This window comes from Apium graveolens, chromosome 1 (genome assembly GCF_009905375.1).
Source record: "Apium graveolens cultivar Ventura chromosome 1, ASM990537v1, whole genome shotgun sequence".
Classification (NCBI taxonomy): domain Eukaryota; kingdom Viridiplantae; phylum Streptophyta; class Magnoliopsida; order Apiales; family Apiaceae; genus Apium; species Apium graveolens.
Genome location: NC_133647.1, coordinates 173,019,852 through 173,035,330, shown reverse-complemented (window position 1 = coordinate 173,035,330; position 15,479 = coordinate 173,019,852).

Sequence of the window (15,479 nt, the reverse complement as noted above, 5' to 3'; positions counted from 1 at the left end):
ACCAAATCCTGACAAAAGGTCTGCTAATGTAAAAATACATAAGATGTCAAAAAGAACCCTACAAGTGTGGATTCTCAAAAATTCTTACTGATTTCCATATTTCTGATTACATGGAAATAAGAAGAATGTGCTTGTCTTGGACAGTGGTTGTTCAGCATATATGACTGGAACTAAATCCCTGTTGTCGGGATATGAGGAGAAGGCTGGCCCAATGGTTTCCTATGGAGATGGAAATATAGGAAAAATACTGGGATATATTATCATTGTAAATGTCATCATCTCAAACATAGCTCCGGTAGATGGACTGAAGCATAATTTGTTGAGCATTAGTCAAATTATTGACAGAGGTTTCTATGTCGTGTTCTATGATACGCACTGTGAAGTAGTTCATAAGATCACAAGGAAAAATTTACTACTCCCCCGATGGTTTGTGTGATGCATGTCAATAAGCTAAGCAAAGAAGAACCTCTTTCAAGAGCAAGTCAGAATCATCCATCAAAAAGCCATATCAAATGCTGCACTTGGATCTCTTTGGTCCTGTGAATGTCATGACAATCAACAAGAAAAGGTATACTCTAGTTGTTGTTGATAAATACACTAGATTTACTTGGGTGTTTTTCTTGGATAGTAATGATGAAACAACTGAAGTTCTCTTGGATCATCTGAGACTGATTGAAAATAGCACAAAGTACAAAGTTAAAATTCCGAGGAGTGACAATGGGACAGAGTTCAGAAACAACAAGATGGATGAGATATGCAGATATAACAGAATCTCCCAACAATTATCAGCTCCTGGAACACTTCAGCAAAATGGTGTTGTGGAAAGGAAAAACAGGATGCTTATTGAAGTTGGTAAGACCATGCTAGTGGAAGCTAATCTACCAGCATACTTTTGGGCTGAAGCTGTCAACACTGCCTGTTATATTCAGAATCTGACTCTGATCAATAAACATGGATTAACTCCTTATCAAATGATCAAGGAAAAGAAGCCAAGCTTAAAGCATCTTCATATCTTTGGATGCAAGTGTTTTGTTCTAAGAATACATCCTGAAATGCTTGGAAAATTTGACAAAAAAGCTGATGAAGGCATTTTTGTTGGATATCCTTCATCAAAAGCATACAAAGTCTTCAGTCTGAGAACTAGGAAAATTGTGGAATCAATTCATGTTTCCTTTGATGATAAGAAGATCACCGAAATTGAAGAAGACTCGCAAGAAGAACTTATGTTTACAAATAAAAGACTCAAGTCAGGAGATTTTTTAAGATCAGATAAATTACCCGACTCTGGTGACAAGTCAAATCCTGACAATGAGTCAGATACTGATGATTCTGATCCTGATTTAGTATTAGTTTATGAAGATCCACATGTTGAGGGGGAGCAACATCCACAGACAGAAATTGATGACACTAGTAATTCAAACTCTGATGAAGAAAATGAACCAGAAAATATAGGATTTTACTGGAAATTTCTCAAACGAAACAAATGATAGATTATCAGGAGGAAATCATTCAACTGAAAACCAAAATCAGTCTGGTGACCAGTCTTCAAACAGAAGTCTTTCCCAATCAGGAACAGACAACACTGATACAGGGGGAGCTTCACATGGATATGATAGCATAAGTGCAGGGGGAGCATCATGAGACTAAATTACCAAAGGCTGTAAAATGGACAAAAGATCATGCACCTGATCTTATCATAGGAGATCCTACGGGTGGAGTCTAAACCAGAAATGCAACTGAACATGAATATCTTTATCATAACTTCCTTTCTAAGGAGGAACCAAAAAAAGTAGAAGACGCACTTAAGGATGCTGATTGGATTCAAGCAATGTAAGAGGAATTGAATGAGTTTGAAAGGAATGAAGTTTGGAAATTTTTTCCAAGACCAAAGAACAAATCAGTGGTCGGCACAAAATGGGTTTTTAGTAACAAGACAGATTCAGATGGCACAATAATCAGGAACAAATCTAGACTTGTTGCAAAAGGCTACTCGCAACAAGAAGGTATTGATTATGATGAGACATTTGTTCCTGTGGCAAGACTGGAAGCTATTCGGATTTTCTTAGCATATGTTGTACACAAGAAATTCAAGGTCTTTCAGATGGATGTCAAGAGTGCTTTTCCTGAATGGAGAGTTAGAAGAAGAAGTATATGTTGAGCAACTACCTGGCTTCATTGATCCAAAATTTTCTGATCATGTGTACAGACTGTCAAAGCTTTATATGGACTCAAACAAGCACCAAGGGCCTGGTATGAAACACTTGCTAAATTTCTGATTGAAAGTGGTTTCAAAAGAGGTACTATTGACAAAACCTTGTTTTACATAAATAAAGGTAGTGATCCGCTTTTGGTGCAAATTTATGTTGATGATATTAATTTTGGGTCTACTAACAACGATCTGTGCAAGAAATTTTTTGATCTTATGAAGTCGAGGTATCAAATGAGTATGATGGGAGAGTTGAGCTAGATTCTTGGACTACAAGTTACACAAACTGATGAGGGAATTTTTATAAATCAATCTAAATACACAAAGAATTTATTGACTCGGTTCAATATGCAAGAAAGTTCCACTGCTGCAACTTCAATGGCCACTGCTACTAAGTTAAATCCAGACCAATGTACAGAAATTGATATTGCTGTCTATCGAGGTATGATTGGTTCATTGCTTTATCTAACTTCTAGTAGACCAGATATTATATATGTAACCTGCTTGTGTGCAAGATTTCAGGCCAAGCCCAGAGAATCTCATTTAGTTGCTGTAAAGAGGTTTCTGAGATACTTAAAGGGGACTTCATCTCTTGGTTTATGGTATACAAGAGAATCAGATTTTAGTCTGGTCGGTTATTCTGATACAGTCTTTGCTGGATGCAAAATTGACAGGAAGAGTACCTCAGGTGGCTGTCAGTATTTGGGTGGTAGATTGGTCGCTTGGTAGAGCAAGAAACAGAAATCAATCTCTACATCGACTGCTGAAGCTGAATACATTGCTACTGGCAGTTGATGTGCTCAGATTCTTTGGATACGAAATCAACTAATGGACTATGGCTTATCTTATACAAAGATTCCTATTGTGACAATCAAAGCGCAATAGCAATGACCGGTAATCCAATACAACACCCACTCACAAAATATATCAGTATTAGATATCATTTTATCAGGGAGCATGTCAACGAAGGAACAATTGAGCTTCATTTTATTCCAACTGATCAACAAGTAGTTGATATCTTCACCAAGCCTTTACCAGAAGCAATGTTTGGAAAATTACTTCATGATCTTGGGATGGTTATCTATGAGAAGAATTGAGTTGGCAGATTCTGACCTTTACGTCAGATCCTTATGCATTAAATCCTGATGATGTAATTCTGACATTGGTTATTATGTAGATTTGGGAGAATTCGATAGTTGATGCTGAGAAAGGGGTCATTCTCTTCACACATAAAAATCAGGAATATAATATTAATGCTACTGTGGTTGAGGCAGCTTTGAAATTGCATGCATTGAATGGCAGGATTCCAGTTGTGACTCTCACTTTGACACTCTTTGACCGGATCAGAGACAGTGGTCATGCCATTGATTTCACTAAGGATCGAGAGATGTTCAGAACAAAGCTCAGGAAAGAATGGAATTTCTTCTTCGATTGTATAAGCAGAGCTTTTCTGAATAAGGTATCTAATTTTAATGATCTTCCATTCTCGTCCCTGCAGATAAGTTATTTATTGATATTTGGTCATGCTTTTGATTATGGTAACACTAGTATGCAATTCCTGATAGCTCGGTTTAGTTATAAAGCTGGTGGTGTTGGTTACACTAGATTTTTACAATTGATTTTTACATATCTTTTCCTGGTGAAAGTTTTGAAAATGATGAATTACTGATGATCTTTCAAATCAATTTTAAATGTCTGACTCATTTAGCAAAAAGGAAAGATACTTTCAAGAGAGGAACTGTTTTACCACGAGAATTGTGGGCATTTTTGTCCAACAAAATTCCTGACAAATATAATTTTTCAAATCCTGACATTGTGGGACATGGCACATCTAACCCTGTTCCTGACCAAAGTGTCCATTTTTCTTCACTTAAATTAAAACAAAATATCACCTTTGATTCTTCTCAAAAGGAATTAGTTGTAAAATCAAAGAAAGTAGCTAAGTCTGATTTGTCTCAGAGAAAATCGGGTCTAAAGGTTGTTTCACTCTCACCTATATCTGTGGAGCAACAAGGTGGAGTAAGGAAGAAAAGTGTTTCATCAGCAACACACATCAAGGAAACACTGAAAGTGACAGTGATGGTCCAATTATATTTAAGAAGCCTGCTAGATCAGTGGAGGTTACTGGTGCTAGTGCAGGAGAAGACCAAAATTTGGTTGTAGCTGCTAAACATAAAAAAATAAGACTAATAGAGTTAGCTGAAAAGGTTCACAAGAAACCAGATGGTCTGAAAGTGTGGGCTGATATTGCTCTGGATCAGGAATCTATAAATCCTGACAAATCATTGTCAAATCCTGATAGGTCTCAAGCAATTCCTGAAAAGATTGTGATAATTCCTGATCAGACAATTTCTACATCTCACACAGCCAAGATAGTTGAAATTGCTAAGGAAGTTGTTCAACAGAAGTCTATCAAGAGGAAAGTAAAGACTTCATCTATTTATCAAAGCAAGAAGATCAAACTTCGATCACCACAGACGGGGTACAGTACACAAGAACCATCTTCTCAAAGTGAAGATGCACCTGTTCAAGCCCCAGCTACACAAGAACCACCTACTCAAAGTGTAGGTGCAAACATATTATCACGTCTGACTATTCCTGACATTGCTCAAGAAAGTCATATTTCCGTGGTTGATGATATTCTGAAGATAGTATAAGACAGGGAAGATCATCAAAAGCACATTGTTTCATTGGATGTTGTTATCCATGATCCTATCTTTAAGGGAAGCACACAAGAACCTTCAGTTCAAAGGGTTGAAGAAGCTTCTACACCTCAAGTCATACAAGAACCAATAGTTCAAAGTTCTTTTACAGAATTAGTATCAAATTTTATTATGGGGTCAATTCCTGACAAGCAACACATTCCTGACATAAGGACAATTCCTGATGAAGTTGTTCCTGATTCTACTGTTGTACTGATCACTTCTCAAGATAAGCTTGAAGCAATCTTGGTACAACCACTCAAGGCTATACCAATGGTTGATACTCCTCAAGGTACAAATTTTTTACACTCTATTTTATCTGCTGATATGACTATGATTAGACCTTTATAAAGGAATACCTCCAGTCATATGATCACATACAACTCTTCTCAGTTACCTCTTATTTCCGTAGGACAAGCTTCTATGAGATTTTCATGTGAGACTGAGAGAAAAGATTTAGTGAAAAACAGAATTCAAGAGAGAAAGGATCCATACCTAGAAAAAGGAGAGGTAGATGAGAGACATGATTTAATTAATCCCTGTGAGGAAGCTCTGACTATTAAAAGTCATGAGATGAGTGGTGTGAGAAGTGATGAGATCACTTTAAAAGAAAAGAGAGATTCAAGTACTCATGGTTCTTTTTTTACAAGATCTACGCAGGTAACTAAGCCTTCTAAGCCAAATCTTGATTTAAAGCTCAAAGGCACAGTTCTTGATTCTGATGTTGATTCTGATATTCCTAAGAGATATTCTGGTGATCAAGATGATTCTGATGACTCTGATGATGATAATCATGATGATGCTATTTTGAAAGCTGGTATTGAAGCATCTAAATTTTCTACTTTTGGTTCATCATCTGGTCATGTTGATATTCTACATCCTCGTAGGGCTTATGAATGGAATCACTTTTGGAGATTACCCAGTGAAAAGATATCTATAGAATCTGCTCAAACTATAGTTGATCATGCTATTCAATTGGTTTCAAATACTGATATGAAAGCATCTATCAAATCCACTACTGTTTTAGTCAAAGGACTCAATTTTTCTGTCTCTGCATTCAAGGAAGATACTGTTAAAATCATAGAAGAGATTGATGGTCTTTCTGTGACTATTAAAGGTATAAACAAACAAAGTGGTTTTCTAAAGAGAATGTTTAGCTTAAAACAAAATAAGATCGAATGTCTGAAAAACTGACAGCTTTGGAGGCTGGTCAGATTGCTACAAATTCCAAGTTGGATGTTATTTTCTCTCTTCTACAGAGTCTAGATGCCAAAAAGGGGGAGATAGTATCAAAGACAAAATGTCAACCTGAATCAGTTTTGAGGAGAAATACCAATTCTGATGATGATGGTGATAAAGAAGAAAAGGAGACATCTGATGTTGTGAAAGTTGATACTGTGAAAGTTGATACTGTGAAAGTTCATTCTGGAACTGAAATTTAAAGTAAAAAGAAGACACATTCAACTCAAGTCTCTAAGGATAGATCACATGGATCTAACATGGAAGCTGCTCTTGTTACTCCTAGTTCAATTCCTGATGAAAAAGTTAAAAGTTCTGATGATTTTCTCGACACTTAAAGAGTGATAGTGATTCTTGATTCTGTGAAGACTGAAGAAGAAGAAATTCTATTTCGAATTGACTTGCAGATTTTCTCCGCTTATGTTGAAGCTGTTAATGCTGAAAACTTCAAGGAAGAAGAAATGGTTTTGACAGAGAAGAAAGGGCTCGGGAAGGAAAAATCAGAATAGCTGTTGATAAGGTAGATCAAGAATACAAGAAAATGCTTAAAAGATCTAAGAGGAATATATGGAGGAGTACAAATAAGAAGATGTTGCAGGAAAAAGAAGAAAGGAGAGCTCAAGTATTTTCAAAGATCAAGAACAAATAAAAATGGAGAAAAATTGTTGATCTTAATTGTAATGATAAATTGAGTTTTACTTTGGATGGTTTACTTAGTTCTAATACCATGGAAGATAAGAAGTCTTGGTTAGAACAGGCTAAGAAGCTTAAGTTGATTGAACCATTTACAAGAGCTGGAATAGAACATCATGAAGCTAAACTTGTTAACTTAAAGTTGTTGAACTTCACACTTACGAATAGTCCAGATCAGGAAATAACTGTTGATCATCTGGATAGACTTGAAGCTGTGAAGATTATTTTTGACAAACATGATGGTTCTGAATCTAAATAGAAGATCTATAACACCCTCCAAATCTGGGGTATTGATTTGGGGCATTATTAATAACAACTACAAACTAAACATGCACAAGCGGAATATAAATATGATAATTACCCTGAACTACTGCTTCTCAGGATCTTTTAAGGCTAAGAGTTGAAAACAAGAACCACACACTAACTTTATTACAAACACAAATAAAACAATCCGTCTCAAGAACTCTCTTTGTTACAAAACTTTATTCTATCTACATTCTCACCACAAAACTTTTATTCAAACCACACAAAACTTTTATTCAACCCAACATTACTACTTATCCTGTTACACCTGATCTGGTAACTCAAAGCTCTCTTCGGGAATAGGAAGGAACACTCTTGGTATAAGAGGGTCCCGCTGCTTGACTCGCTTCTTGACTACGCGGGTCCTGATTGGTTCCATTCTCTACCTTAACTGTAAAATAATAGGAATAACAATAAAAAGGGATGAGCCAAAATTGCTCAACAAGCCTGCAACAATATATATATATATATATATTATAAAGAGAGAGAAATAAGTGAACCAATAAGCTGCTGGTTTGAAAAACTATCTGTATCTGTATAGGATAATAATTTGCCAACACTGGCGAGTACCAAATGAACAAGACTGAAAACAAGAACCAACATATGCACTATAACCCGCTGATCAGTCAGGATACAGTGCGGATCTATACCCAACTACATAGACCCAACCAACATAAGGAGTACTCAGGCAACTATGGCCTATTAATTAAAGGTCGGGGTAACACCCAGTCCGCATCGTAACCATCCAGTCCAAAGCTTAGCATCCGGAATAATCGGAATGCTTTTGATGTATCCCAACATCAGGATATATCATAATATATGTAACAAGGGTAAGAATATTGGAATATGAATAGAGGATTCAATAAATTGGGAGATATTAAGAATCGAAATGAAATAGAAACAAGATTCAATAATTTCGTAACAGTGTATATGAACAAAATTATCAAAGATAACTGATATGGGAAAATGAGATATAATTCACTATTCTGAATTTAGAATAGGGGAAAACTTGCCTTGCGCGTACTTAACCTGGTTCAACTCACCACCTTCGGTCTCTAGCTTGCTCTGCCTTGCTGACACTGAACCAATCATAGAAAGATGGTCGTTTAGATAACTTACTATATACGTGTATCTCGAATTGATATTATGCAACCCTATCAGTCTACCCATGCGTTTCTATCTGACTCGCATATATACACATATATAACTATATAGCACGTAAGGTTCACATAACCACGTAAAGCACATAGCATATAAAGCACATAATTGATTTTTAGACTTATAATTATTTTTAGAATCGATACTAGACTCATAAATATAATAACTAACCCTATCTGATTTTATTACAATTTTTCAGGATTTATTTAACTCGATTCTACCCCTAATAGGGCCTATGAACAATTAATTATCACAAGACCACTCTCTTTCGGAAGAAATTATAACTTACAATTATTTTTATTGGATTCGTTTCATTTTTCTGAGTCTAGGGGTCCTCGTTTCGCTCAAATCGGACTAACGGTTTAATTATTATGAATTAAACAAGATTTAATTAATTAATTATAAATAATTAATTATAATTAAATAATCCTTAATTACATCTTTAAATAATTAACTAATAATTATTGTATTTTAAAATAATTAATCCCTAATTATTAGGATTAATTACTATTTATAACAATTATTTACAAATTAATAATACTTACTCGATCAGATCGATTATTTACAAATAATCAATCGATACAATTAACTGATACGCTATTTATCGAATAAATACTAATTACTCGAATTATAATCTAACTCAATGATTAACTACTCGTATAAATACGAGCTACTCGCGATTCTCGAATACTATCGAACTATCATTATTATTATAACTTGTACGATTTATTAATCTGTATTTAATTATACGATACGAACAATTATTACGACATTCTTCGAATAATTATCACTCGAATAATAATTTTAATTATCGAATCACTACTCGTATAAATACGAGTTACTCGTAATATTAACTAATTATCGGATTATTAATCATATTATTTAATCCTTATTTATTAATTAATTACCTAATTATTAATTAATTACCTAATTATTAATTAATTAGATAACTAATAAATAATTAGATAAATAATTAAATAATTAATTAAATAATTAAATTCGAATTTATAAATTAATAAAATAATTTAAAAATTAAGAATACTATTTTTCAAATTTTAAAACTGATTTTTATTTAATTTTTTTAGAATTAATAAAACTGATTTTTTTATATATATATATAAAATATGAATAATTAATTACAATTTCAGAAACAGGAAATAGGGAACCAAATTGGGTTCTTTTGGATCAAAACAGACAACACGTAACACATAGCAGTTAGGGTTTAATGACTCAACACATTTAATCACATAATAATACACATAATTTATCTTTATTATGATATAATACAAGCGTAATTTTTCGGTCGTTACATTCTGCCCCCCTTAACAGGATTTTGTCCTCAGAATCACACTATGCAAACAACTGAGGATACTTTTCTAACATTTCACTCTCGAGCTCCCAGGTTGATTATTCAACCACTGGGTTTCTCCACAAAACTCTCACTAATGACACAGACTTATTTCTTAATACCTTCTCTTGCCGATCTAGAATTCTTATCGGTTGTTCTACATACGACAAATCTGCCTGAAGTTCTATTGGTTCATACTCTATTACATGCCTTGTATCAGGGTTGTACTTCTTAAGCATAGATACATGAAATACGTTGTGAATATGCTGCATAGGGGGTGGTAAAGCTAATTCGTACGCAACCTTCCCAATTTTCTTCAAAATTTCAAATGGTCCGACGTAGCGAGGTTTCAATTTGCCTTTGTTGCCAAACCTGGTTAGTCCCTTCCATGGTGATACCTTTAGCAATACATGCTCTCCTTCCTGGTAGTTCATATCCTTTCTAGATAGATCTGCATATTTACGTTGTCGATTATGCGCTGCTTCAAGTCGCTTGCGGATCAGTTCTACTTTTTCCTTGGTTTGCTGAATCAGTTCTGGACCTAGAATTTGACGTTCTCCCACTTCATCCCAACAGGGTGATCTGCATTTTCTTCCATATAGAGCTTCATAAGGTGGCATCCCAATAATCGCTTGATAACTGTTATTGTAAAAAAATTCCACTAGCGGTAAGTGCTCGTCCCAATTGCCTTCAAAGTCTATTGCGCATACACGTAGCATATCTTCGATTGTTTGAATTGTCCTTTCGCTTTGCCCGTCCGTTTGTGGATGATAAGCAGTACTCATGTTCAACTTCGTTCCTAGACATTCTTGGAATTGTCTCCAAAATCTCGAATTGAAATGGGGATCTCGATCCGATACAATCGATACGGGTACTCCATGACGCATTACTATTTCCTTGAGATATAAGTGCACTAACTTGTCCAGTGAAAATCTTTCGTTAATCGGAAGAAAATGTGCTGATTTCGTCAATCGATCAATGATAACCCAAATTGCATCGTGATTTGCTTTCGTCCTTGGAAGTCCCACTACAAAATCCATAGCTAAGTGCTCCCATTTTCATTCGGGAATATCTAATGGTTGTAATAGTCCGCTCGGACGTTGATGTTCAGCTTTCACTCTTTGGCACGTATAACACTTGCTGACCCATTCCGCTATCTCTTTCTTCATATTCGGCCACCAAAAAATTTCCTTCAGGTCTCTATACATCTTTGTGCTTCCGGGATGAATCGCATATCTTGAACTATGAGCATCTTGCAAAATTTCCGCTTTCAGTTCCGGTACATTAGGTATCCAGATCCTTGAAGCAACACGAAAAATTCCTTTAACATCTTTCTGACTGGTAATCTCTTCTCCTGTAAAATTGTAGATATCCTGGTCCATTACCTCTTCCTGACACCTTTTTATTTTCTCCAATAGTTCTGGCTGAAAAGTCATAGCGTAATTCCTTTCGGTAGAACTTTCTGGTACACGAACTTCAATCTCCAATTTATCGAATTCCTTAATTAAGTCCTCTGAAGACGTTAACAGGTTCAATCGTTCCTTTCGACTTAACGCATCTGCTACCACATTGGTCTTGCCTGGATGATAATTGATTGAAACGTCATAATCCTTAATTAACTTTAGCCAACGTCGCTGTCGCATGTTAAGTTCCTTCTGGGTAAAAATGTACTTCAAACTTTTGTGATCTGTATAAATCTCACATCTTTCTCCATACAGATAATGTCTCCAAAGCTTCAGAGCAAACACAATTACTGCTAGTTCAAGATCGTGCGTCGGATATTTTTGTTCATGCGGTTTTAACTGTCTAGAATCGTATGCGATCATATTGCCATGTTGCATTAAAACACATCCAAGTCCTCGATAAGAAGCGTCACTGTATATGACAAAGTCTCCTTGATCATCAGGTAAAACAAGCACAGGTGCGGTTACGAGTCGATTCTTCAATTCTTGGAAACTTGCTTCACATTTCTCGTTCTATTCGAACTTTTCATTCTTTCGCGTCAACTTCGTCAATGGTGTGGCTATCTTTGCAAAATCTTTAACGAATCTTCTGTAACAACCGGCTAATCCCAAGAAACTTCTGACTTCAGTTGGCGTCTTTGGTCTTTTCCAATTTAAAATAGCTTCAATCTTTGCGGGATCCACTTGAATTCCTTCAATACTAATGATGTGTCCTAAAAACTGCACTTCCTTCAACCAAAATTCACATTTTGAAAATTTCGCATAAAGCGCTCCTTCCGTAATATCTCCAATGTCGTTCTTAAGTGTGCTGCATGATCTTCTTCCGTCTTTGAATAAATCAAGATGTCATCAATAAATACAATGATAAACTTATCCAGATAGTTCTTGAATACTCGATTCATCAAATCTATAAACGCTGCAGGTGCATTTGTCAATCCAAAAGCCATCACAAGAAATTTATAATATTCGTATCTCGTTCTGAACGCCGTCTTTGGAATATCTTCTGCCTTGATCTTTAACTGATGATAACCTGATCGTAAGTCAATTTTCGAAAACCATGCTGCTCCTTTTAGTTGATCAAATAAGTCATCAATGCGAGGTAAATGATATTTATTCTTGATAGTTAACTTGTTCAGCTCACGATAATCAATACACAGTCGCATGCTACCGTCCTTCTTTTTCACGAACAATACTGGTGCGCCCCATGGGGATACACTTAGCCTTATAATTCCTTTGTCGAGAAGTTCTTGCAACTTTTTTGCTAATTTCTTCATTTCAACGGGTGCCATTCGATATGGAGCTTTCGAAATTGGTTCAGTCCCTGGCGCCAAATCAATAGTGAACTCGATTTCTCGATCAGGTGGAAGTCCTGGAAGTTCATCTGGAAAGACATCGGAAAACTCACAAACTACAGGAATATCTTCAATCTTCGGACTTTCTTTGTTAGTATCCAATACATAAGCTAAGTAAGCTTGACATCCTTGGTGTAACAATCGTCTCGTCTGCATCATTGTTAGGAATTTCTGCTTTTGCTTTTCACCTTTAAATGTTACCGTTTTATTTTCTTCAGTTTGCAATTTCACTTTCTTATTTGCGCAATCAATCTGAGCATTATTACTAGCTAGCCAATCCATTCCTAAAATAACATCAAACTCTCTTAACCTGAAAGGTATCAAATCAACTGAGAAATGACATCTCCCTATCTCAATATCACAACTTGGGCATACTTGATCTACCATAACCTGATCATCATTTGCTAATTTTATGACTATCACTTCATCTAACCACTGAGTCTCACAATCTATCTTAGAGATAAAATCTTCAGAAATAAAAGATCTGGTAGCACCTGAATTAATCAATACTAGAGCATTTACAGAATTCACAGGGAGCGTACCTGCAACCACATTCGGACTCTGCACTGCTTCCTTCATTGACATGTTGAATGTCCTTGCCCTGGGCTGATTTTGTGGTGGTAGTGGAGGTGGAGATAATGCTAAAACCCTTGGAATACTAGCGGCCATGGCAACTCCTCTGCAGTCCTTGGCAATATGTCCTTTTCTTCCACACTGGAAACAAGTGACCTCTGCTCTTCCCATCGGACATTCTCCAGAGTAGTGTCCCATTTGCTTGCACTTGAAACACGTGACATTTGGCTTATTGCAAATCCCCGTATGCTTTTTACCACATATTCTGTAATCAGGTATAGGCGGTCGAATAAGTCTTTGCTGAGTTGGGGCAGGAAATCGATTACCCATCCTCTGGTTGTTTTGTTCTGGTCTCCTGGCATTTACTTTTCCCCGGGCTTGAAATCCCGGCCTTCTGTTGAAACGGTTCTGGAAATTTCCTGGTCCCTTCTCTTTCTGAGCTGCTTCACTCTCACCTTCAATAATCATGGCCTTCTGAACAATAGCCGTATAAGTCGTTAGCTCAAATACAGCTACTCTGTTACGAATCCATGACTTCAGTCCCTGCTGGAATCTCTTGGCCCGCTTTTCATCCGTATCCACTTGCTCAGGTTCAAATCTGGCCAATTCAGTGAACTTGGTCTTATAATCCGCGACCGATAAGTTGTCTTGTTTCAGCTCCAGGAACTTGATCTCCATTTAGTTCTTCATAAAATGAGGGAAATATTTCTCCAGGAAAAGATCAGTGAATCTATCCCAGGTCACCACACCTTCCCCTTCCAAAGCTTTCTTCGATTCCCACCAATAATTGGCTTCACCTTTCAGAAAGTAGCTGGCAAAATCCGTCTTCTGTTCTTCCTCAACTTTCACCAACGTAAAAGCCTTTTCCATTTCCTTCAGCCAATCTCTCGCCTTTGTAGGATCTGTGGAACCGACAAATTCCGGAGGCTTTACTGCTTGAAATTGCTTAAAAGTGACTGTAGGTGTTGCTGGTGGTACTTGATGTCCTGGATAAGCGGCTTGCTGTAACATCTGTTGTTGCATGAGATGAAACATCTGATCCATCTGATTATTATTGTTTTGGCCCTCGGTATTTTCATTAGATGAGTCGGGTCATACTTTTCTTTTGGGTGCCATCTTTCTGACAATAAAACAATGGGTTCTCTTAATGACAATATACTAAACAGGTGTTATGGAATAAAAATAATCTTTATAATATTAAAACATCGTTAAAACAGTTGATATGGGAAAAAAACAATTTATTAAATATATAAATGAATAAAACAGTGCGATGTGTAAATAAATCCTTTTTAAAGTACTTTTAAAAATTTTGAAAACATAAAGGGTACAACATGATTGTAAATAAAACAACATTTTTTTTAAATATGTAATGGTAAAACAATGAAATAAATGTAAATGCTTAAATGACTGGAAAATAAAGAAAACGTGAAAAGGTTCATCTTATATATATATGGGTAGGACACCAGCTGCAGGTGTCAATGCTTGATACAAAAGCCTATGATATGTCAGTCGTACTACTACTGATATCAGTCAAAACCAGTAGCTACAAGCATACAAAATAGTCATACAATACTATGCTGCCTCTATCTATAAAAATATACAAGATATAACACTCCTCCGTCTGCTAGTCTCAGAATCCTGATGGCACATGGCTCAGCTCCTCCTGAAATGCCTCTAACACTGCCTCAGTAAGTCCCATCGCCCTACGGTATGCTACCTCTACACTCATATCCTGCTCCCTCAGATCAGTAAGCTGCTGAGAACTAACTCTGTGAATCTGACGTAGCCTCTCCCTCAATATATAGTCTGGGTGAAGTGCTCGAACGGGACCATTCTCCTGGGTCTCAAACAATCCAAGGATCTCTCTACACTGGTTCTGCCATCTAATCATCTCCTCTCTCTCTGCCTGAAAATGCTGATATGTAACTGTATGATGCTCAGAAAGATCCGTGCGGGAAACTCGAGAAGGTAATGGCCCATCTACTACTACCTCGTCCATGAACTCCGGCTGTGGAAACTGATATACCCCAAGAACAGGGGCATAGATAGCTAAAGGGGCAGGAAATAAGACAGGCTGCTCCATAGGTGCATACACTGGTGGCTCTGCCTCAGGCTCCATCGGTGGAATCTCTGGAATCTCGACTAGTGGCATAGGAATCTGGGGCTCTACATCCTCCCACTGCGGAAGATCAATCATGTCAGGAATATAGAACATCGGGAACTCTAGTGGTGGAAAATCTGGTATCTCTGGCTTAAAATATGGAAAATAATCATCAAAATCTGGTACCTCTGGTGGAAGTGGCATCTCTAGTACTGGTCCAGGTGGCAATAGTGGAGGTGGTGGCAAAGGAGGAAATATCTGCTCTGACACTGGAGCCACTACCGGTGCAACCACTGGATCTGTCTCGGTCCGCTCCGTAGACGATGATAAAGAAGCCATCT